The sequence below is a fragment of the Rhipicephalus microplus genome, chromosome X (assembly GCF_043290135.1).
Source record: "Rhipicephalus microplus isolate Deutch F79 chromosome X, USDA_Rmic, whole genome shotgun sequence".
Lineage (NCBI taxonomy): Eukaryota > Metazoa > Arthropoda > Arachnida > Ixodida > Ixodidae > Rhipicephalus > Rhipicephalus microplus.
Window position 1 is genome coordinate 403,486,575 of NC_134710.1, and position 24,001 is coordinate 403,510,575.

General features: G+C 47.8%; 2 long non-coding RNA genes across 2 annotated transcripts in view; both read left to right on the forward strand.

Annotated features, from left to right (window-relative positions):
* Nucleotides 1–1,806: 1,806 nt before the first annotated feature.
* LOC142777373 (uncharacterized) overlaps nt 1,807–24,001 on the forward strand; it is an 85,216-nt gene continuing 63,021 nt past the window's right edge. The window contains exon 1 of the long non-coding RNA XR_012888062.1: nt 1,807–1,966. This is a non-coding gene — a long non-coding RNA (uncharacterized LOC142777373). The remainder of the gene's footprint in view (nt 1,967–24,001) is intronic.
* LOC119161720 (uncharacterized) lies at nt 21,733–23,876 on the forward strand. The gene is made up of 2 exons (XR_005108521.2): nt 21,733–22,274; nt 23,598–23,876. It is a non-coding gene; the product is annotated as an uncharacterized LOC119161720 (long non-coding RNA).

Sequence of the window (24,001 nt, forward strand, 5' to 3'; positions counted from 1 at the left end):
GCCATTTTATTGGTCAACGAGGCTGATATAGCTCTCTCGTTTAAGCCATGCAAGCGTTACATGACATAATTTCGATTGGGATCCTGATCGTGATTGAGAAATGAACAAGCGAGTCATTCGAGTTTGAGAAACACAAATCAAATGAAAAGAACCTGTATGGCTCTACTCAAGCTTCATACAGCTACACGATCGATAGTTGTACATAAACAGGTGTTGGATGCCTAGGTATGTAGTACCTGCGGTTTACACCCCGCAGGTTTTCCTGCCCACGCGGGCCTGATTTCCAGGGCGTGAAATGGCGCCCTTATAAGCAATTAACAAACTAGTATCAATTCTCTTCAGAGATTAAAAAAAACAGATGGGACATGTTTTGTTTTTTCTGTAATTGAAAAGTAAGCGAATTTTTAGGGAAAGAAAACTTCATCCATGTTGGATGACAGCAAAAAAAAAGCACTGAAAAAGTGGTGACTTCTTTTAATATATAAAAATGTTGTACAATAACATAATTCACCATTTGAGACTTACGTCTCAAAGGTGAAGGAAGGTGACTGTGGTGTATTTAGCAAAACGTACTAAATGACATTAAACATATCAACGAATGTTGTACGCACAGATGTATGTTCAACAGTCACATATGTTTTACATAACCAGTTGTTCACATTTGCGTAATGATGCCAGCAGCAACACGAGTGTTAGCAACATCAGACGCGGTAAGCTGATATGTAGCGCTTGCGCTCTCAGGGATGGTAGCCCCGAACACTGCTACATAAATCTACCAAAGTGTATGGTGCTTAACTACAATTGACGTGAAATGGTCGTGGCAGCTTCATCATAGGAGTGTATCTGTAATTTTTAGAGAATTATATAGTCAGCATTGCAACTGCAATTGACATTGTGCCTGAGTGGTGTCTATTTCCACAGCAGTGTCGAGGCCTGGTATGGCTCTGTGGTGGAATACTTGATTGCCATGCAGAATGTTTGGTTTTCATTCCTGCTGGGGCCCTGATATTTATTCATTGGATTCATAGGGTCAACACTGACTTTTTTGGATGTTTCCGTGTTAAAATTACCAATATTATTTCTTGCCATTCTTGTGTAGACGAACTGTCAATGACCTGTGGTACATAACCGCACACCTGCCAGATGTGTGCCGCACATCTGGAAGAAAGAATTTGAGGGCATACGCGACGGTATTGCAGCAATATTCATAACCCGACGGGGCATCTTGTTCTTCAAACCATCTTACCCACCCGTATTAATTTCGTTTACCCAAAGCTAAGGGAGTGATCCTGAGAGCAACCAGACGTAGGCAGCTAGATAGATAGATAGATAGATAGATAGATAGATAGATAGATAGATAGATAGATAGATAAATAGATAGATAGATAGACAGATAGATAGACAGATAGATAGATAGATTGATAGATAAATAGATAGATAAATAGATAGAGGGATAGATAGATAGATAGATAGATGAACCATTGAAGTAAATTTTTTTCTTTAGTCAATTGAACACTGTAGGGCGGAAAATTTTTGTTATGAGCGTGATGTAAATAAACACTCGATCTCTCATTTTCTTTAATGGAGTTATTTTTTTTCAGGGTTGTATGTGCTGGCCAAGTTGTATGTGTTGTATGTGCAGGCTCCTATCTTAGATCAACTAAAGCATCTTGTGACAATATTCCACTTGTCTGCATCCACCGTTGCTCACAATCCTATCTCTCCCCCCCCCCCCCCCCCCCACACCTACACATTTTAGATACCAGGCACACAACTGGCACATGACTGTTTTTTCAGCAGCAGCTTGCCACAACAACAGCTATAAGGAAAAAGACACATCCTTCAGCGTTTTTCGTTTTGCAACGGCTTAATGAGACTGCCAGCATACTACGGTAGAGTGCCCATCAAGTACGCTTCACCCACATTTGCCTTCTATTGAGTATCTGCAGAGTCTTAGTGGTGCATGGTCAGTTCATTTCTACTTCTCGCTATTTGTCTTTCTTGAGAATACTTAATATATGAAATTAATGTCTAATAACGATTCACTTCTGAAAGCTATATTGCCACATGCATTGACCTTCAAGTGAAGGATGTGCTTTAATTTTATTGTGCTTTACATACCTCTAGATAGCAGCCGAAGGTTCATTGTCATTCACTGAAAGTCTGATGCAACTTTTCTCAAATAAATTTATTGTTGTCTTCTCCTTGAAGAGTTCCCAGTAAACCTTAATAGCACTGGGCTTGGTGAACCACAATCATGTGTAGCTGTTTCCAAACCCGCCTTTCCTTTACAGCTTGAGAAACTACGAGCAAGACCAAAAGTTGTGCTCCAATTATTACCATATTGCTTTTCTGATTCACTCCTTTAGTTTATTAAATGCGAAGCATTTCTTAGCGAACTTAGGAGACTTTGAGCGTATATCTAGCCGCCTACGACTCTTAGCTCTCCTGGCCATTTCGATAATGGTATCGATACTGAAATATGTATGGCATACCATGACTGTATGACGAGCATAAGTGACTAGACATAACACGCAAATATTTACATGTATGTCATGATTTACATTTCATTGTCTTGCTGCTCTTGCGGTGGTTTCGTTCACATGACATACTGAAAAACTGGTATGGTATGACATGACTGTATGGCGAACATAAGCGACAGACCCTAACGAGGAAATCATGACATGCATGTCATGTAAAACAAGACATGCTACGCTCATAGTGCTCTCATTGTCGTTTTTCTAGCTTCACATACACCAAATTTGGTGTTACGTGACATCAATAGATGGCGAAGGTATATGACTGGTGCAAACATGATAAACACGACATACGTGTCATGTGAGAACATGACATGATACCACGCTCATGATGTAATCACAGCCATTTCGCTAGTTTCGCATATACCAAATTTGGTACGTATGTGCCGTGAATGAATGACGAAGGTAAATGACACGTCTGAACATAATAATCATGATATGCATGTGATGTAAAACATCAGCACACACTACGCTTACAGTGCGCTTGCGGCCGTTTCGCTAGCTCCACATATACCAAATTTCGTATCACGTGACGTGAATAGAAGATGAAGGTAAATGACATGTTTAAACATAACAATCATGACATGGAAGTCATGTTCGGTATAATTCACGTCTGATTCGTAACGTTGTTTTGATTTTAAGCAACACATGAACCTTCCTTATTCGTGTTTCAAATATCATCGATTCCCACTGTACGTGAGATCTGCCTTTTTTTTTTACATTAGTGGACTTATTAGCCTATTTATCATTTTCTGCATTCACACTTTAATGCCATAGACCTTGGGTGTATTATCTGGAATTGGACATGTGGGCCTGAAAGCTACCTACAAAGTGGGTTCTAATAGGCCTGGCCTACCTTCAATGCGTCTTAATCCACTATTTGTTTACTATGCTTCCAAATTACAGGTACATCTTTATTCTTGCTTTCTTGACAAATGAGCTCGCAGAAAAATTTACTTGTAATTCTTTCACAGAATATACTTAAGCGGTTTGTATCCTCTACTTCATACCTGACAGCTTAATAATAAAAGTTGGCAGTATTGTGTGCCCTACAATAAAGTGATAGTCATACACTGGTTTCTTCTATGGCTCCGATGATGCCAGGGATGCATGCATAGTCCTTGGGCAGCTCTAGCCATGTAGGACGAAACACACACACACACACACACACACACACACACACACACACACACACACACACACACACACACACACACACACACACACACACACACACACACACACACACACACACACACACTCTCTCTCTCTCTCTCTCTCTCTCTTTCTCTTGTTCAAGGTAGAGGTACGTATAAGAGGGAGTAGAGATAAAGTGGCAAATTGCTAATGGGGTTCTTAGGGTGGGGCCACCTCGCTGAGCTAGTGGGGCCTCTGTTCCCATTCAGCCTCCGCCACTTTTGAACTACAATTAAGTTCTTACTAACTAGAGAATGAGCAGAGTTATGCGTTCGTGTCAGCATGGAAGCATATAAAAGCAGCAGGGAGCAAGGTGAGAAGCAACATTGCATTTTTACCATCATCAAAATAATTCTTTCTTTTTGTGACTGATTTCTCCAGTCATTCTTCAGCATGTTGCTACACCCGGAAATCTCATGATGCAAAATAGTGCCAAAATATTTTGTGTAAAGCTGGGCTGTGCTTTCCGCGGCCGTTTAGCTGGTGTTAAGTTGTGCATTACTTGATGGGGAAGAAATTTAGCAGCGCCATAAAGGAGAGGTGAGCGAAAATGACAGGCTCAACATATGTGTCTTTTCCATTCTCTAAATTTCATCTACTCCGCTGTTTGATACAGTTAATTTTCTTCTCCTCTTCGACTAGCTTCTGCACTAGCTAAGGATATAAGGTGTTTGAGTTTCAGAAAGGGTCACCCGATTACTCGAGTGCTCGGTTGCAGCGCGAAGGAAGAGCCATAGTCCGGAGAAGAGACGCTTTATTGCAGCACCCAGGCGTCTGCCCGAGTCCAAGCCCTAACCTCCGCTCCTTTCATTTCAGATTCAAACATCATCTTTTCAACCCTCGGTTGAACAAAGGGTCTCCACACGAGCCAATCGCACGTGTTGGCTCGCATCGCCACAACCAATCGCAAAAACATTTTCACAACAAGCACTGCATTGGTAAAAATCACGTTACGAAATACAACACGAGAGGGGATAAATTCTGCTCGTGTCACACTCTCGCCCATACCAAGCAGACCTCCGTCGGTAGCCATTCTCGCGCTCGAGCTCCATCAGCTATCTCATAAATGTTGCTTTGTAGAAGCCTCCTTAAGAGTGGTGAGTACACCGTTGGGCCCTGTGCGCTTACCAGGTGTGCATGTGACAGCGAGGCGCCCCACCATCCTAACAACACTGAGTAATGACGTTTAGCGGGGCAGGATATTGTCGTCTCCGTGCCGCAACCATGGTCAGCCCACGGCCACTGGATGAAAGAGCGCGCACTTTATTCATCCAGTGGCCGCTTAAACTCAGACGGCGGCGCCTGGCCTGCCTCTTGCCAGACGCTCTTCCAAGTAAAAGCCTTCCCCTTATTGTCCCAAATGGGGGCGACCTTGACGGCTTCGCTCGTGAACCGTGTGAACAAAGGAGTCTCTTTTATTTCCCGTGCGCAGGTCCCCGCGTTCGCCTTCACGGAACCGATCAGCTTTGTTAGTTGACGGGTCGGGAGCTTGCTCCACGTTCTGCATCAGCCGCATTAATTGCGCTACGCACAACACGCCGCTAAGTGTTACCTTATACTAACTCCTCCCCTCTCAAAAGTGTTACTGGATAGTTTTTATAGTTTATAGTTTATTCAGAATTGAAATACAAGTGATACAAGTGCATGTGTTATGTACAAATACAGAAGGAGGTCTCAAAGTCGCGAGACTGTGAGTGGGACCTCCTATAAAATCATACATGAAAGATACAACGCAATAGTAAAGAGTGGTAAGGAAAGAAAATTTAAGGTATACAAAATGTACAGATAAGCACAAAATAGCGAACGTAAGTTATAAAAAATGTACAGCTAAGCATGCAAAAACTAACAAGAAAATGCAATAACATTCACTCTGTATAATATTGTTACGGGAAGGAGACTGACCCAGAGGGGTAGTCACCGATGTATTTTCAGCCGGTTAGGCTAGCAGCGCCACACAGATTAGCTCGCGCCAGTCTATCTCTTTTGTCTTCTTCAGCTCCATGCACTGGCACGTAGCATAACCCCCGGCGGCGGAGGCACCGTCCCGGTGCTTAAATGTCGTTATCTGACGCATTATTGTAGGGCTTGATCCGCGAGACGTGTACGATATCACTGGGCCGCATAGTAGATGATGACGGACAGATGGGGCTGATCTCGTAGGTGACAGGTGTTACTTGACGCAATATACGGTAGGGTCCCGTGTAATGAGACAGAAGTTTTTCGGATAGGCCCAGCCGACGATGAGGGGACCAGAGTAAAACGAGGGTACCGGGAGCGAAATGTACGTCTCTATGTTCCGCATCGTACCGACGGCATTGGTTGGTTTGCGACGCCATCAGCCGAGCGCGAGCGAGCTGACGGGCATGATCGGCTCGCGGAATTGCGTCGCGGGCATACTGGGTGTTGGACGAGGTGTGAGCTGAGATGACTGTGTCCAGTGGTAAAGTCGGCTCTCTTCCGTACAATAAGTAGAACGGCGAAAAGCCCGCTGTGTCGTGACGAGATGAATCATACGCGAAAGTTGCGTAGGGTAAGGCAAGGTCCCAGTCTCGGTGGTCGGGCGACACGTACATAGCGAGCATATTTGTTAAAGTGCGGTTAAATTGTTCCGTGAGGCCGTTTGTGTGAGGGTGGTAAGCGGTTGTCAGTGTGTGTTGCGTGGAACAAGAACGCAGAATGTCGGCGTTGACTTGGGATAGAAATGTACGGCCACGGTCTGTGAGAAGCTGTCTCGGAGCACCGTGAATCAATATAACGTCCCGTAACAACAAGTCAGCGACGTCGGTTGCACAGCTGGTCGGTAGAGCTCGCGTAATAGCGTAGCATGTAGCGTAGTCTGTAATAACGGCTATCCATTTGTTTCCCAATGTTGATGTGGGAAAAGGACCAAGCAGGTCTAACCCAACATGGTAAAATGGTTCCGCGGTATGTCAATTGGTTGAAGATGGCGAGCGGGTAGCAGCGACGGTGTTTTACGACGTTGCCATAGGTCACACGAGAGGCAATCGGCATCACGGTGTAGGTGGCCAGATTTGTAGACCACCGAATAGGAAAACTTTTGCAGGCACGAAGCCCAGCGACCAGGCGGCCTGAAGGATCTTTCAGAGAGTTGAGACAGCAGAGTGCGTGGTGGTCGGTAACTACCCAAAATGGGCGTCCGTATAGGTAAGGTCGAACTTTCGCCACCGCCCATACAAGAGCCAAGCACTCACGCTCTGTTATCTAATAGTTACGTTCAGGGGCGAATAGGAGGCGGCTGGCATATGCAATAACGCAATCATGACCATGTTGTTTCTAAGCCAGCACTGCAACAATGCCATGGCCACTTGCATCTGTACGGATTTCTGTAGGGGCAGCAGGGTTGAAGTGTGCCAGAATCGGAGGGGTAGTGAGAAGAGCGACGAGAGTCGAGAACGCAGAAGTCTCTTCGGAGCCCCATGAAAACGGAACTTCTTTCTTGAGGAGCTGCGTAAGCGGCCTCGCTATGTGTGCAAAATTTTTCACGAAGCGTCGAAAGTAGGAGCGTAGTCCGATAAAGCTGCGTACATCCTTCGCAGATCGTGGTGCAGGAAAGTTTTTGACCACGCTGATTTTTGCCGGGTCTGGTTGTACACCGTTGGCGTCTACTAAATGGCCAAGCACTGTAATTTGATGGCGTCCAAAGTGACATTTGAACGAGTTGAGCTGCAGGCCAGCGCGACGGAAGATTCCCAGGATGGCTGAGAGGCGCTCTATGTGAGTTTCAAATGTTGGTGAAAAGACGATGACGTCGTCCAAGTAGCACAAACAGGTGGACCATTTGAATCCTTTGAGCAGGGAGTCCATCATTCGTTCGAAGGTGGCTGGAGCGTTACAAAGGCCGAAGGGCATGACCTTGAACTGATATAGGTTATCGAGGGTGATGAATGCCGTCTTTTCACGGTACATTTCATCTACCTCTATCTGCCAGTAGCCGGAACGAAGGTCCACGGAGGAAAAATAGCGGGACCCATGTAGGCAATCAAGCGCATCATCTATTCGTGGCAGAGGGTAGACGTCTTTTTTGGTAATTTTGTTTAGGTGTCGACAACCCACGCAGAAACGCCATGCCACGTCTTTCTTGCAGACTAGCACTACAGGAGAAGCCCAAGGACTGCAGGATGGCTCAATGATGTCCTTGGCGAGCATTTTGTCGACCTCACTTTGGATGATGTGACGCTCGGCTGCCGACACCCGATATGGACGCCTATGAATAGGATGCTCATTACCAGTGTTTATGCAGTGGCTCATACCGGTAGCTTTCCCCAACGGACGGCCGCTGATGTCAAAAACGTCGATGTAGGACAGCAGAACCCGGTGGAGCTCATCAGTCTGCTGCGGCGTTAAGTTGGAAGCGATCATCGAAGTAATAGCGCTATCGGAGCAAGTGGCAGATTGATGTTGAGCATGGGGGTAAGAAGGGGCGGCCATCGCGAAAAGATCTACCACATTGTCTTCTAAGGTGCAGAGCAACGCCAAAGAGATCCCTTGTGGCAAAACTTGAGGTGACAAGCTAAAGTTGACAACTGGGAGGCACGTAGAACTTCCTGCGACGGACAGAATGTAATGTAATGCCACGACTTATGAGGACATCGGTGATAGGCGTCAGAACATAGTTACCGTCGGGAACTGGTGGTATTGAGACGAGCTCTATGTAGGTCAGTGTCTGTGGAGGGAGGCGCGCGTGTCCCGTTGTGCAGAGGGGACTCGGCCGTTGTGTAAGAGGTTCTGTTGCGGGCAAGTGTAGACGGAGCGTACTGGTCGAACAGTCTATGAGGGCAGAATTCGCGGACAGGAAGTCGAGGCCTAAGATTACGTCGTGGGGGCATTTATCAAGGACGGTGAAGAGAAGAACTGTGTGCCGATCGGCAATGCTCACACGAGCGGAGCACATTGCCACGATAGATGCTATTCCACCATCCGCAACACGGACGAACTGAGTGGTCGCCGGTGTGAGAACCTTCTTGAGCTTGCGGCGAAAATCACTCGTCATGACGGAAAGTTGGGCGCCGGTCTGGTCTCATGGCGATAGGCGGGACGGGCATAGAAGGGACGAAAGGACGGTTGTGCAGGAGGACCCCAGCGACTTCTGCAATAGCGAGAAATGTGCCCGATTCTGTGACAGAAGAAGCATATCGGCTTGTCATCGTGTGTTCGCCATGCGGACGGATTACGGAACGTTGAGGGAGAGCCGGTCGGGAAGAGACGTGTAGGCGTGTATCGGGGCTGGTAGTCGGTGCGGGGAGGCGGTGAGATAGAGTGAATTCCCAAGCTGGCGATTTCCTGCCGGACGACTGCTTGAATGAGAGACAACGTAGTTGGCGGAGAGGGGTCGGGGGACGTTGGTCCCACCTTAGCTGGAGCAGCCGCTTCAAGCTCCCGCCTGACGATTCGCGTCAAGTTGTCACAGGTGTTTGGTGGATGATATGTGTCGAGACACGAGGATGTCGCAGTGGTGTTCGGGAGGCGCTGGAACTGATAGGAGGTGCGTCTGCTTTTAGCTTGTTGGAACCGGCGGCATTCTTGAATGATCGCATCAACAGATGACACATTGTTGAATACCAACAAGTTGAACGCATCGTTGGCGATACCCTTTAGGATATGCGCAACTTTTTCAGGTTCAGACATATTTTCGTCAGCTTGGCGGCATAGTGAAAGGACAGCCTGAATATAACCGATGTAGGGCTCCGTGGAAGATTGTGCGCGAGTCGACAACTCATTTTCCGCAGCTTCACGACGACCAGAGATGTTGCCAAAAAGCTCACGGATCTTTGCCTTGAAGCTGTCCCAGCTTGTTATGTCATGCTCGTGGTTATCAAACCAAACACGGGGGGTTCCGTCGAGATAAAAGATGACGTTTGCGAGCATAAGAGTGGGATCCCACCTGTAAGTGGCGCTGACGCGTTCGTAAAGGCGTAGCCACTGGTCGACGCCGGAACCCTCGCTGCCCGAGAACACGCCGGGGTCTTTGAGCGCGGGAAGCGTCACGAAAGTTGTTGCGGGCGCTGGGTTGACAGGTTGGGCAGAAGGGCGGGCGACCGGAGAGGATGTAGCCGAGTCTTGAGTGGTCATGTTGTAAGCCGTGAGGGAGCGTCCACTTAGGAGTTCCGTGGCAAGGACGGGGATCGCACAACTCCACCAAATATGTTACGGGAAGGAGATTGACTCAGAGGGGTAGTCACCGATGTATTTTCAGCCGGTTAGGCGAGCAGCGCCACACAGATTAGCTCACGCCAGTCTATCTATTTTGTCTTCTTCAGCTCCATGCACTGGCACGTAGCAACATCAAGCATTATTACGGTAAGGATAGAAAAATTAAGATATACAAATTGTACAGATAAACACGAAATAGCGAACATAAGTTATACAAGGTGTACCGATGAGCACAAAAAACTAACAAAAAATGCAATAACATTCAATTGATATAATATCTTGCATTAAGAATTTAATATGTGCGAACACAAGCCTTGAGGATACTCTATGTCCAGTAACGCGATACAACAAAAAAACAAAAACAAAATATTGATCAAAATAAACTCACTTTCGGTGCGCGCCCATGCGTGAACCGATTGTCACTTCAATCTCAACAGGGGAACTTTCGCGTCCTTCTGCGAAGTAAACACAGCGACACATACACATAATGCTCAAATACTCCTCCGAAAGAAAACACTTTCGTAATGCACAACAATGAAGAACGCACTCTGAATGAAGTCCACGGCGCCAGTCAGTTTGCATTGGCTTTAAACAGGGCACGCGTACCATGAGTAGTCCTGCGGCATATTGCCTCTTGAGTTCACCACACCACACGGTCATTGTCCCAGCCCGTGAGACCCACTCCATACGCCCTCCAGGCCCCGCATAACACACTCAAGGAGAGTGACGAACCCAGTGCTATAGGTATATTTTAGTCTCAACGGATCGCACCCAGAAAAAAGAATAACGAACTCACTTCACAAACGCTGCCTTATTTCATCTACAAAACTATTCCTACACAACACATCTAATACACCTAAAAGCAGTTTTATCACTTAGAGGCAAGCTTTTATCTAAACAACAACAAAAAATGCTTAGTCCAACATACAAGACATTTTCACATCACGCTGGAACTATTAGTCTCTTCGACCCACTTAACATCACGCAGAACATTTAAACGTGCGATGCAAACTCCTGTACAGTCATTCAATTCACAGAAGCTACTTGAGTGGCAACACAACAACAACAACAATGAAAAAAAAACTCAACCATATGAAACTAACAAAACGTCACCTTGCCACAAAGAGTTACACTAACGCAACCCAGTGATCATCCGAGACGCGAAAGAGCAGAAGCAGCCTCGTTCAGCGGGCCTTCAATACAAACTATTTTTTTTTTCACATTTGCCTCTCATTCAACGTCGCCCACCTCCTGTTGCAACTGGTTCAGCCTCTCACTGAAGAATGCGACTGATCGTGCACATTCACCTATCTTTTGGAAGAGGCAACCTCCAATTGCCGTCTACGATACGTCCGTGACCAAACAAAAGCTTTTCTGGGGTTGGTTGCCATCAACTAAGAAAACAACGCGAAGACTTCTAACTCAATGAAAGGCTACCTGTGCCTCTACGTTTCACGGCAGTGTATTCTACACTATCGAACCGCCGTTTTACCGATAAATACCTGACTTTTTTACTTAAAGACTTTCACAATGTCACCACTCTTCGGCAACCCGCCGTACCTAAACACTAAAAAACGCAAAACTAGTTACTAAACTAATTTCTCATTCACGGAATTCACGCAAGTAAACTGTCTCGAACCTAAATGAGCAACCCAAAACAAAATTACCATGAACAAATCCGCTTCTTGAATCCTCCAAAGAGCTTACGGCTCCATTTCACACTTGAGTCGCACACGCGATGGTTCCGTCCTGACAACTTTTACTTTTGAACGGGGAATACGCAAGACGTAGAACCCACGCGTTCCGCCACTGAACCACAATGCTAGCCGCTTTTTAACGCGCTTTGTCGTTTTCTTTTCTGAGAAGCTACCACCGCAATACTTGCTGTGCTGCGCTAACACTTCGTCTTGGTGCGACTCTGGCTCCACTGACTGGCGAGACTGTTTCCCGTCTACTTTCTCCTTATAATAAAGCAACCGTTCAACAGATATATATATATATTGTTAAGCGGTTTATTGGCGGACACTTAGCGATGATTAACGACAGCGACAGTCAATGCGGGGATCGACTCTCTGCGCAAGCTGCTCTTCTTCTTATGAAAAGGGCGACCCACTAGAAGGCGCTGAAGAGGACGACCCACTGTTCAAAGGCTTTACCACAACTACCCCAGGTACGAAAAGGGAGCCGCCTGGCGACCTAACAGGTGGTTACAATGAGCGGGTCATGGTAGGCCTTCAGGCGCTCCACGTTAACAATGTCGCGTCCTGGACGACGCATGTCCGAAGATGGTTCGATGGGTTCAATCAAGTAGTTGACTGGGGAAGTGCATTTGACGACACGGTAGGGGCCTTCGTATTTGGGCAATAGTTTTGAAGATAGGCCAGTTGCAGTAGTAGGGATCGAGAGCCAGACGAGCGCTCCAGGGAGGAACGTGGGCGCAGTAGTGCTGGCGTCAGCGCGAATGACTTTTTGCCGCTCTTGATCATGCGCTGTAAAGGTCCTTGCAAGCTCTCGACACTCTTCAGCAAGCTTGGCTGTAGCAGAAATAGGTGCCCACTCGGACGGATCTGGCTTGTACGGAAGTATAGTGTCGATGGTGTGCGACGGGTGCCTTCCATATAATAAAAAGAAAGGTGAAAAGCCAGTAGTGCTTTGAGGGGCGGTGTTATATGCGTAGGTGACGAAGGGTAGAATGTCATCCCAATTTGTGTGACCGGCGGCGACGTACTTGGAAAGCATGTCGCCGAGCGTACGGTTGAAGCGTTCCGTGAGGCCATTCGTCTGCGGGTGGTAAGCAGCAGTTTTGCGGTGAACAACGTTGCACTCTTTGAGAATGGCTTCGACGACTTCAGACAGGAAGACGCGGCCTCGATCACTGAGCAGTTCCTGAGGTGGACCGTGTCGCAGCATGAATCGTTGGAGCAGGAAGGAGGCCACATCGCTCGCTGTAGCCGCGGGGAGAGCGGCAGTTTCGGCGTATCGCGTGAGGTGGTCCACAGCAACAATGGCCCAGCGGTTACCAGCTGACGTTAGTGGAAGTGACCCATACAAATCGATGCCAACGCGCCCAAACGGCCTGGCAGGGCAAGGTAGAGGTTGCAGACCTACCGGTGACAGTTGCGTTGAAGTTTTGCGGCGCTGACATTCTATGCACGAGCGAACGAACTTCTGCACGTAGCGGTACATGCCGCGCCAAAAGTACCGTTGGCGAATGCGGTGGTAAGTCTTCGATACCCCGGAGTGCGCACATTGCGGATCAGAATGAAAGAATTCGCATATGTCAGAGCGCAGACTGCGAGGTATGACTAGTAGCCACTGGCGGCCGTCACCGTTGTAATTGCGTCGGTGGAGGAGGTCGTCGCGAACGGCGAAATGGTGGGCTTGACGACGCAACGCGCGAGTGGATGGAGTGGATGGATCAGTCAGCAAGTCTATCAGTGAGGCAATCCATTGATCCTTGCGCTGTTCAGTAGCAATGTCATGAATGCTAATCGAAGAAATGGCAAGGTGATACACTGAGTTGTTGGCATTGTCGTCAGGCAAGGGAGAGCGCGACAGGGCGTCGGCGTCAGCATGTTGCCTTCCATTGCGGTATAGCACGCGGATGTCATAGTCTTGCAGGCGAAGTGCCCACCGGGCGAGACGGCCTGAGGGATCTTTCAATGACGACAACCAGCATAGTGCGTGGTGGTCGGTGACGACATCAAATGGGCGACCATACAAATAAGGTCGAAACTTTGCAAGGACCCAGACGATTGCCAAACATTCCTTCTCGGTGACTGTGTAATTAGTCTCGGCTTTAGTAAGCGTACGGCTCGCGTACGCCACGACATATTCCGGGAACCCTGGTTTGCGCTGCGCAAGGACAGCGCCGAGGCCGACACCACTGGCATCCGTGTGTACCTCTGTAGAGGCCGTAGGGTCGTAGTGGCGGAGTATGGGAGGCGACGTCAACAAACTACGAAGTATTCTGAAAGCGTCGTCGCACTGTGATGACCACGAATGGAGAGGCCCGTTACTTCCGAGAAGCTTCGTCAGCGGCGATATGATAGTCGCGAAGTTTCGAATGAAGCGCCGAAAGTAGGAACACAGTCCTACGAAACTGCGCAGTTCCTTGACGGATGTCGGCTTGGGGAACTCGGTCACGTCCCGAAGCTTGGCTGGATCAGGGAGAATTCCGTCCTTGGACACGACGTAGCCGAGTATTGTCAGCTGCCGAGCTGCAAATTGGCACTTCTTTAGGTTCAGTTGCAGACTGGCGTTGCTCAGACGCGTTAAAACATGCCGAAGGCGTTGAAGATGCGTCGAGAAGTCAGGAGCGAAAACGACGACGTCATCGAGGTAGCACAGGCACGTGTGCCATTTTAGGTCACGCAGAACTGTATCCATCATGCGCTCAAAGGTGGCGGGTGCATTGCACAGCCCAAACGGTATAACGTTGAACTCGTACAAGCCGTCGGGAGTGACAAAAGCGGTCTTCGGTCGAGCGTCCTCAGCCATAGGTACTTGCCAGTACCCTGAGCGCAAATCGAGGGATGAAAAGAATTCTGCTCCTTGCAGGCTGTCAATCGCGTCATCTACCCGTAGTAGTGGATACACGTCCTTACGAGTGATCTTGTTGAGGCGTCGGTAGTCCACACAGAACCGCACAGAACCGTCCTTCTTCGTGACGAGAACGACAGGAGATGCCCAGGGGCTGCTAGAGGGGCGAATAACATCGCGGCGAAGCATGTCGTCGACTTGCTTGTTGATTACACGGCGTTCTGCGGGAGATACGCGATATGGACGTTGCTGCAGCGGTGGCTGTGCGCCTGTGTCGATGCGATGCGTAACGGTGGATGTGCGGCCGAGAGAAGGTTGAGCGACATCGAAAGAAGAGCGGAATTCTTCCAACAGGCCCAAAAGCTGGGAACGCTGGCCCTGCGTAAGGTAGTCGGGTATGCAGGGACCGAATATATCATCGGATGATGAAGTAGATGTCGAAACAGCACCAAGCGTACGGGAACTTGAGCAGTGCATGTAATCGGGTTGATCCATAACTTGCGCGTCTTCGATGGGTTCCACGCTGCCGAGACATTCCCCTCGCACCAACGTAACGCTGTACGGAGATGAGTTCACAACAAAAATAGTGGTGCTGCCGTGAGTGAGTTGCACGGTCGCGAAAGGAACCAGCAAGCTTTTTTTATGAAGACACGATGAGATGGCGAGAGGAGTGCAGCGGTGTCAGAAAGGCTTGCGCAGTAGAGCGACACCGCAACGGACGAGTTTGCAGGCACTTGAGTGTCGTCTCTGACGAGTAACTTGCTTGCAGCGGATGGACTGTCGGCCGGCGTCAAAGAAGAGAATGGCGTGAGTTCTATTTCTGCTGGTGCGCAATGAATGACGGCGTCGTGGCGGGAGAGAAAATCCCATCCTAGGATGACGTCATGAGAGCATGAAGAAATTATGATGAATTCGACCGCATACATCACGTCCTGAATCATAAGGCGGGCTGTGCACATCGCCGTAGGGTGAATACTTTGGGCGCTGGCTGTACGGAGGGAGAGCCCACAAAGCGGCGTGGTCACTTTGCGCAGTAATCGGCTAAGTTTTTCGTCCATCACGGATACGGCGGCTCCAGTATCTACAAGGGCATATGCACGAACGCCATCCACAAGCACGTCTATCACGTTCGACGGGCTTTCCTGAGGGCTTCCGCAGTTCGACAGCGTCGCAGCCCTTGCCTCGTGGACTGCGACGACTAGTTTTCCTGGTCGCCCTCGAGTGGACGTGGCCGCATTGGCGACAGTGAGCGACGTCGTGGAGATGGTGAACGGCGGGTAGACGGAACGGGGCGGGACGACGGTGACATAGGCGGCGGTTGGTCATAAGAGCGGCTTGACTGGCTGGGAAAGTTGGAGGCGACCTGCGGTTGCTGCACACTATTGCAATAGCATGCTACATGACCGACGCAACCACAAGCAAAGCAGATGGGGCGATTGTCAGCAGTGCGCCATTGGTTTGCGGGTCGCATCCATGTCGCAGAACGCGATTGGCGAGCCGGCTGCTGATATGAGTGCATGGTAGGCGGCACTCGGGGCACGTGAGTGACGCCGGCGTATGTAGGCGAGACCGTTTCTCCAAAGGCCTGGGGCCTCGCGACGGTTTCGGTGTAATTTAGGGGAACAGTTGCAGAAATCGGTGGGGGCGGCCTTGCAACAACTTGGGCGTAGCTGAGTGGCACAGATGCAGGAGGCCGCTGGTGGTATTCAGGGACGACCTCCGCGATTTCCTGCTGAATGGCTCGGCGGAGCGGAAGTAGAAGTGTACTTGATGGCTGTTGAGCATGTTGTGGGGAAGCAAAAGCCAGTAGAGAGACCTGGCGGGCAACTTCCTCACGCACGAACGACTTGATTTCGGCGAGCAAGGTTGCGTGGTCAGGAACTGCTGACAAGGCCGAGAGATCAGCATCACGTGGTGGCGGGCGACGGGTCATCAAGCGCTGCCGCCGCAGCTCGTCGTAACTTTGGCATAACATGATGACTTCTGTCACAGTGCGGGGGTTCTTTGCCAGGAGCATGGTGAAGGCATCGTCGGCGATGCCTTTTAGAACATGCGTGATTTTGTCAGCCTCTGACATGTTCAGGTCGACTTTCTTGCACAAGTCAAGGATGTCCTCGATATAACTTGTGAAGGACTCGCCGGTCTGCTGGGCTCGTTCACGTAAACGCTGTTCAGCTTGCAGCTTACGAACGGCCGGGCGGCCGAACACGTCGACGACAGCGGTTTTAAAAGCGGACCATGTCGGGAAATCAGATGCGTGGTTGTTGTACCACATGCCGGCCACACCCGCGAGATAGAAAAACAGGTTGCCGAGTTTACCTGCCTCGTCCCAATGGTTGGTGACGCTCACGCGTTCGTACATGGCCAGCCAGTCCTCGACGTCGGTGCCATCCGCTCCGGTGAAGACAGGAGGGTCGCGGATGCGGGGGACACCGGGACATGGCGTCGGCGTAGGAGGAAGCGTTTGCTGGGAGGCGTCTTGGTGCATGGTTGGAGTCACGGTACGGGATCGAAGCTCCAAGGGCATCGAATGCGGATCGAAGGTGTTTGAAGGGCACAGCACTCTCAGAACTCTCCACCAAATCGTTAAGCGGTTTATTGGCGGACACTTAGCGATGATTAACGACAGCGACAGTCAATGCGGGGATCGACTCTCTGCGCAAGCTGCTCTTCTTCTTATGAAAAGGGCGACCCACTAGAAGGCGCTGAAGAGGACGACCCACTGTTCAAAGGCTTTACCACAATATATATATATATATATATATATATATATATATATATATATATATATATATATATATATATATTTTGCCTTCTGAATTCTGAATTGAGATTGTATAAAGCTGAGCACCAACAAACTGTATCTTTAATCCTGATGAAGGCCACACTCTAGGTCGAAACGTCGAAATAAACCACGTTGTGACCGCTCACGGAGGATCTACTGGAATATATATATATATATATATATATATATATATATATATATATATATATATATATATATATATATATATATATATATATATATATATATATATGAGATTTAACAGACGATGATGCCAAGGAACGTATAGGGGAAGTTATTAGAACAAATGGAATGTAAATAAGAAGAAATAAAAGTGGGTGAAAAAATAACCAGCCGTGAGCAGGAATCGAACCTACGACCTTCGAATAACGCGTTCGATGCTCTAACCACTGACCACTGAGCTATCACAGCGGCCTTCCCTCCATCCACTTTTTTTTTGGTTTATATGTGAATTTAAAAGTAGGATTATATATATATATATATATATATATATATATATATATATATATATATATATATATATATATATATATATATATATATATATATATATATATATATATATATACTATGTAGTGTGATCCCTCTTTCACCTGACGGCGCACATCAGCCAGTGGCTCATCTCGTTTCTGCTGTCCATCGAGAGAATTTCCATCAAATGGACCAAGCTGCTCGTTGTCCACAATTGCACATTCTGCAGCATAATTGAGGCTTTTCAACTCCGCCTGCTCCTCAAGTGACGTGGACGTAGTTGATCGCGGCTCCGTTGCTCATTCTGTTTCTCCATTGTGCACTGCACGGCGTTAGCCTTAGGGCTAGAATATCAAGACACATGTTCTGGCTCCCGCATCGGTACATACTGCTCCTGTCTAATATCCTGCTTTACACAGTTTCCCCTCACAGCACGCTCCTTTAGACGATTTAGTCGCTTTTACCGGTGGTGACGGATACATTAGTATTCTTCCCGTGTAAGCAAAACGGATACACTCAAAGCCAACTGATCACTGTACATCGCAATTTAACCGGATCAGCAACACTTCCTGGCGAGACTGGAAGTCCGAGAGGTACACACGCTAGACGCACTTTCACACCTTGCCCGAAAGCGTTGGTTAGCTCTATTGTGCCGTTACTCTGACCCAAAGTATCAGCAGGCACTTCATTCTCACGTATACCACTGTGACATCTGAACCTGAGTCAAGGCGTGCGAAAGATGTTTTGTTTTCCACGAGAATATAAATTGACGGATCCCTCATTACGGAGTTTTTCTTAACCGCGAAGTGTTGCGACAGTGTGGCTCGGCTATCAAATGATCGCTTATTGTGGGAAGTTACGCATGAAACTTCGGCTGTAATAGCGGCAGTCTCACGTGAGAGCTCGCAAAATCTCTCTGAAAGTGGCCCCATTTTCCGCAGCCAAAACACACTCCTGAATTAGGGCTGAAGCTTCTACCAGTGAAGTACTTGGCTTGCGCCCTATAATTCAAGTTTCCTGGTGCCATACCGCGGCAACTGCCCTGCCTGCTACTGTTGAGGCTTTCTTCAAAATTTGGTGGCCGATTCCGCAATGTCCTTGGGCTTTAACCAGCCCTTCACTTCCTGCTGAAGCACCAGTGAGCGGAGCTCATTTGGCATTAACTGCTTTAGCATATCAGCGATTAGCAACTCCCGAAGATCTTGAAACTACTCCACCTCTCTACCTCTCAGGTAGTAGGTGAACATAATCTCCAGGTGCGCCGTCACCTGGCTCCAAGACTCACCTGCTTCTGTTTTGATTTCCACAAATATACGGCGGTACTCGCTCGGAGTCATACGCAGCTCCCTTAGCAATTTAGACTTTAAATCTGAGTACGGCATTACCCCAGCTTCTGATTGATTGGCCACGAATATGCACATCTTGTCACTTAAAATGGTAAAAGTATCGAGCCCTGTATTTCCTCAGGTATGCTCAATGCCGCAAAGAGAGCGTCCACATGTTTGAACCAAGCGGGAATCATAGGCTCATTAGAGGGCATAGGTGCTAAGACTGCTTTAAGATCTTTTTCGCACCATCCGATACTAGTCTGCTGGTTCCGGTTGGCTCTTCTTCTATGGCTCTTCCTTCGCGCTGCCACCGAGTACTCGAGTCATCGAGGGAACCCTTTCCGAACCCCAAACACCTTATCTTCTTAGCTAGTGTAGAAGCTAGTCGAGGAGGAGAAGGAAATTAACTGGCGCAGTCGACGTGGAGTGGAGAGCCCGCAGCGAGGAAGGCGCTGAAGTCCGGGAAGCTTAGCTGACAAGACGCTCACCGCTTTTAGGGCCTGCTGGCGCGCTGCGAGAAGTACCGTCAAGGCACTCGCTGCTTTCAGACCTGTCGTCGCACGGCGAGAAGCAGTATTGAAATTCAACACGAACCTGCTGGTCAAGATTAGAGCCTGGAGTCCGGCAGTGCAAGAGCGCTGCGCGTCGGTAAACGAGAATCCAGCAGCAGGGGCAGTCGGCGCGGCTGACTTCAGACAACGACATGGGTGGTCCGGTCTAACACCCGTAGCATCGAAGGATTCCTTCGATGCTACTTAAATTTCCAGACTGCCATGCAACGATAGGATGACTATTCCCTAATGTCCACTCTGCAAGAATGTTTAAATATACAACGTCCACTACAACAGGTCATCTTGAACATCACACTTGCAATGCTGTATTTGTAAATGTATTACCACGCATCTCGTAGAGGGTGTTTATGATTGGCCACAGAGGTTCGCTGTCTACAGTAGTTTGGATTCCGCACTTCAATGACGTTCAAACTGAAACACCATCTCTGTGCATTAGTTACATTATGTGTCACTGCTTAGCTCAACGACACATATTTGATCCCAGCCAGAGTGGCCACATTTCTATTGGGGTGAAATGCGAAAATGCTCGTGCGCTTAAGAGCTGGTTCGATTCGCCTGCACCACATGATCCATTTTACGAGGTTCCTCCCCTTGCCATATGTTTCAGTGGTGCAGCAATGGTAACCTCTCAACCACGCAGCTTGTTTAATAAGGTGCAGGAGAGGTAGAACACTAAAACTAGTTCGTGATTTTCCTGTACGTCCTACACTGACGGCGCTGGTTTGGTGCCGTCACACGAAGCGCAGAGCAGAAGACGCAGCATTTAGACGCAGGTCTAAATGCTGCGTCTGAATACCCGCCTTTACTAAACAGTGGGTTTCTCAAGACGTTTGTGCTTCTATAAATAAAGAAAGCAGAAAGAGGGCTTCCACCTGGTTGGCACCTTGTCGTTCGCTGGTGATGTTGCACTGTGCCAGCACGGCTGAACTCATGTTGCATAATTTCTTAACTTCTCATGCACATCCATGAACCGGGTCCCATTGGTGCAAGTCAATCAAATAGATCCCCAAAACATGGAAGTTGAATTCGTCATCTGACGTGGAGTGTGTGCATGCGTGCCCTTTCAGTTTCGCAGCTTTATCTTTTTACTCTCTTGCGGCGTCCCAAGTGATTACATGTAGCGTTTCGAGCTAGACATCGCTTTCTTAATTTCGTGACGCGCTCAGTTCAACGTAGGCACAGTGGCGGTGAAGTGTACGCGGCTGGCTTCACAGACAACGCAGAGCAGCCAAACTTTTAGTTTAATGCGCTGTTATGAAAAGCTCCTTTCGCAGACATTGCGGTGTTGGTGTCTACATAAGCGTCGTCGGCAGAGGGCGAAAAATTTGCGCGTTCTGCGTGGCGAAAGTGTGTTCAATGTTACGCGCACAGGCTTTCTTTTCCTCGCGGCCCGTTGAGGCTAATTATGGAGAAGGTGTTGCAAAGTATACTCGATCAGGTTCTCGTGCTCTACTCTTGGGCGCGAATCTCAAGCGTCCTTCTCGTTTTATCATGGTTCAAAGAACTCGCACTTAGAGTACAGAGAAGCATGTAACGTTTAATCATTCATGAACACACTTTGTTCTTTTCAGATGCCACTCAGCTTTTTTGAATTTATCACTGCTCTGGCGTGTTTTCGTAACTTCCTGCAGCCAAGCGGAACGCGTTATGATTTACATGCTCTCTATGGAGGATATCGCAAGATCTGAAGAAGTGTGATTACAGCGAATAGTTCTCAAGACTTGCATCGCTTCGTATCCTGTCGGAAAACTGGCCAATCAGTGTCTGAGCGTGACCACGCACGTGATGCAACAGTTTCATTGTACTTATTGACAACTCAATACGGCATTAGGCATTTAAGCTGGCAAATTTTCTGTTCACAAACACATGTTTTTCAATAAATATTTGCATGGCTCACCTCTCTCTACTGAAACGACGATTAAAAAGTGTAGTTATCAAAAGCCAGCCATAGGTGCACCGTGCGACCTTAGATTTATCTACATGTCAATGAGCTGATTTTCAGTGGTTCGGCAAAAATACTGCTGTCACGCCATTCCCTTATCTTCCCCCGTCCGTCATGCGTTCGAAATTTTGAATGGCTAGCGATACTTGTTAAACATGTAGAAATATCAAGCGGCGGACAAATGTCTGTCGTCCACTGAAAGGGCACCTCGTGTTCCCCTTAAAAATTGGCGATACATCGCCTGACTTTTTGTGAAGGGTGTCCCGAAGAGAGAAATTGCCCGAAGAACTGGGAGGTTGAAGACAGCGATCACCAGGATTTTACGCGCTTTTAGAGAAGATGAAACACTTGCTGATGCCAAGTGGTCTGGGCGGCCAAGAGTCACGACATACGAGACCGACATTTTGATGTGGCAGCAGCTGTCGTGAATTCTTTCTTCTCCGCCAAGGAAATCTGGAACAAACTATCACTGAATATTTCTGCAAGGACAGTGAGCCGACGAACAAAGGAGGCCGGAATTTACAATTTTGCCGCGGCGCAAAGCCTTTTCTGTCTGAGCGACAGCGCAACCACCACCTGTATTTCGCTTTGAACTATAAGCATTGGATGGAAGAAAAATGGAAAAATGTCGTTTTTTTTTTCTGCCGAGCCGACTTCCTGCACTCGATGGGATCAGAAGAGGAGGGTGTGGCCGGCCGCAAGTTTGAGGTAACCAATGCGTTCACTTTTCACGATGTTAATGTTTTGACGCTTTGCATATGCTGAAATATTTTTGTACATGTAATATTGTTTAGTTTCTTGCAAAACCTATTTTGAAAAATAAAATTATTCTACAATGTCAGTATAGACCAAAACACACTGCAAATTACAGAATGTACACAAATAATTCCTCGTTAGCAGCACGTTAAATACCAGTTTTAAGTTTTTGACACAGTGTCTTGTACGTGCTGTTCGCACGACGGTTTAAATCACACTCGAGTTTTTAGCAAAACGCAAATAACTAATTTACAAATGAATTTTCAACACCCTTTGCCCTCCACAACGGCGTCTCTCATAATCATATGGTGGTTTTGGGACGTTAAACCCCACAAATCAATCAATCAATCAATTTTCTACACCCTTTACCTGCCAATTTTGGTTCTTTAAAATTGCAGGTACCGCCCTGATTATACTCGGAGTGACCTCTTAAGTAATTGGTGTTCAATGTTCATGTTGGGATCTATAAGCAAAGATGTCCTAGGGCCACTTGTCCGCATTATTGGCTAATTCTAAGCGCCCTCCTACAGTTCCCTGCTAAGAGACACCGTGCTCCCATATGCCCCCCGATGGCTGCTTCACCTTCCAGCAGGGCGAAAGCCCCGTACACGCAGCTCGTCAAGTGACCGCCATGCTTGAAGATCTTGGCGTACTCACATTGCCGTGGCCTCCTTGTGGCGCGGACGCGAACCCAGTCGAGAATATGTGGGTTCGAATGAAGTGGGGTTTGTCTAGGCGCAAATTGTCCAGGGCAACGTCAAACGCGTTGTGGAACGTGATTCAAGAAGACTGGGAGGCCCTTCGGTCGGAAGGTGATTACGTCGCCTCGTTATACAAATCTATGCCAAGTAGGATATCAGAAATAATTTCTGTGAACGGCCACTTCACGCACTATTAAATTTTTGTTACAAAGGGGGTGAACAGAGCAGATGTGATGATTTTCGCCGTTGCTTTTTTTCGCTCGCCCTCAACTGCCTTCTTTTATTGTTCTTTGAAGGCTAACCCATGCCCTCGCCTATTACAGCATTTGTTTTTTTTTCTAGTCCATTCGCCTGTTTTGTTGCATGTGCAAAGTGATCTGCCTGCATCTTGTTATAATACGTTAATAAACTGAAGTACTTTTTTAAGCTCAACACCTTTTTATTTCCGATTCCTTCGTTCGTGTTTAACTATCGCATGGTATGCCTCAAGTAAAACAACGTGCAGAGAAGGGGATTGATGACGTGTGTATCACCGGCTTGCCACTCATACAAGATATGATATCTCTTTATTCAGGGCGCAGCGAGTCGTATACACATCATCGCCACCATGCCCCCGTGGAACTGAGCGCGTCACAGAATGAAGAAAGTGACGCCTAGCACAAAACGCTACATGTAATCACTGGTACGCCGCAAGAGAGTAAAAAGACATGGAAGCGAAATTGAAAGAGCGCACATGCGCACTCTCCACGTCAGATGGCGTGGCGATGCCGTTTTATCGGATGGCGGTCGTCGCGCGCACGTCCCGTCTTATTTTGTCAACGGGTGTACAAAGAACAAAATTGTACAATACATGCCCAAAGCTTATTTTCTTAGAAATATGGCTCTTCGATCTGTAAGCACTCACCCCAAAACTATGTTTCGTTAGTATACGTGTTCGCTGCATACTCAGCAGACCGATCATTACTTGCTATGAGATAT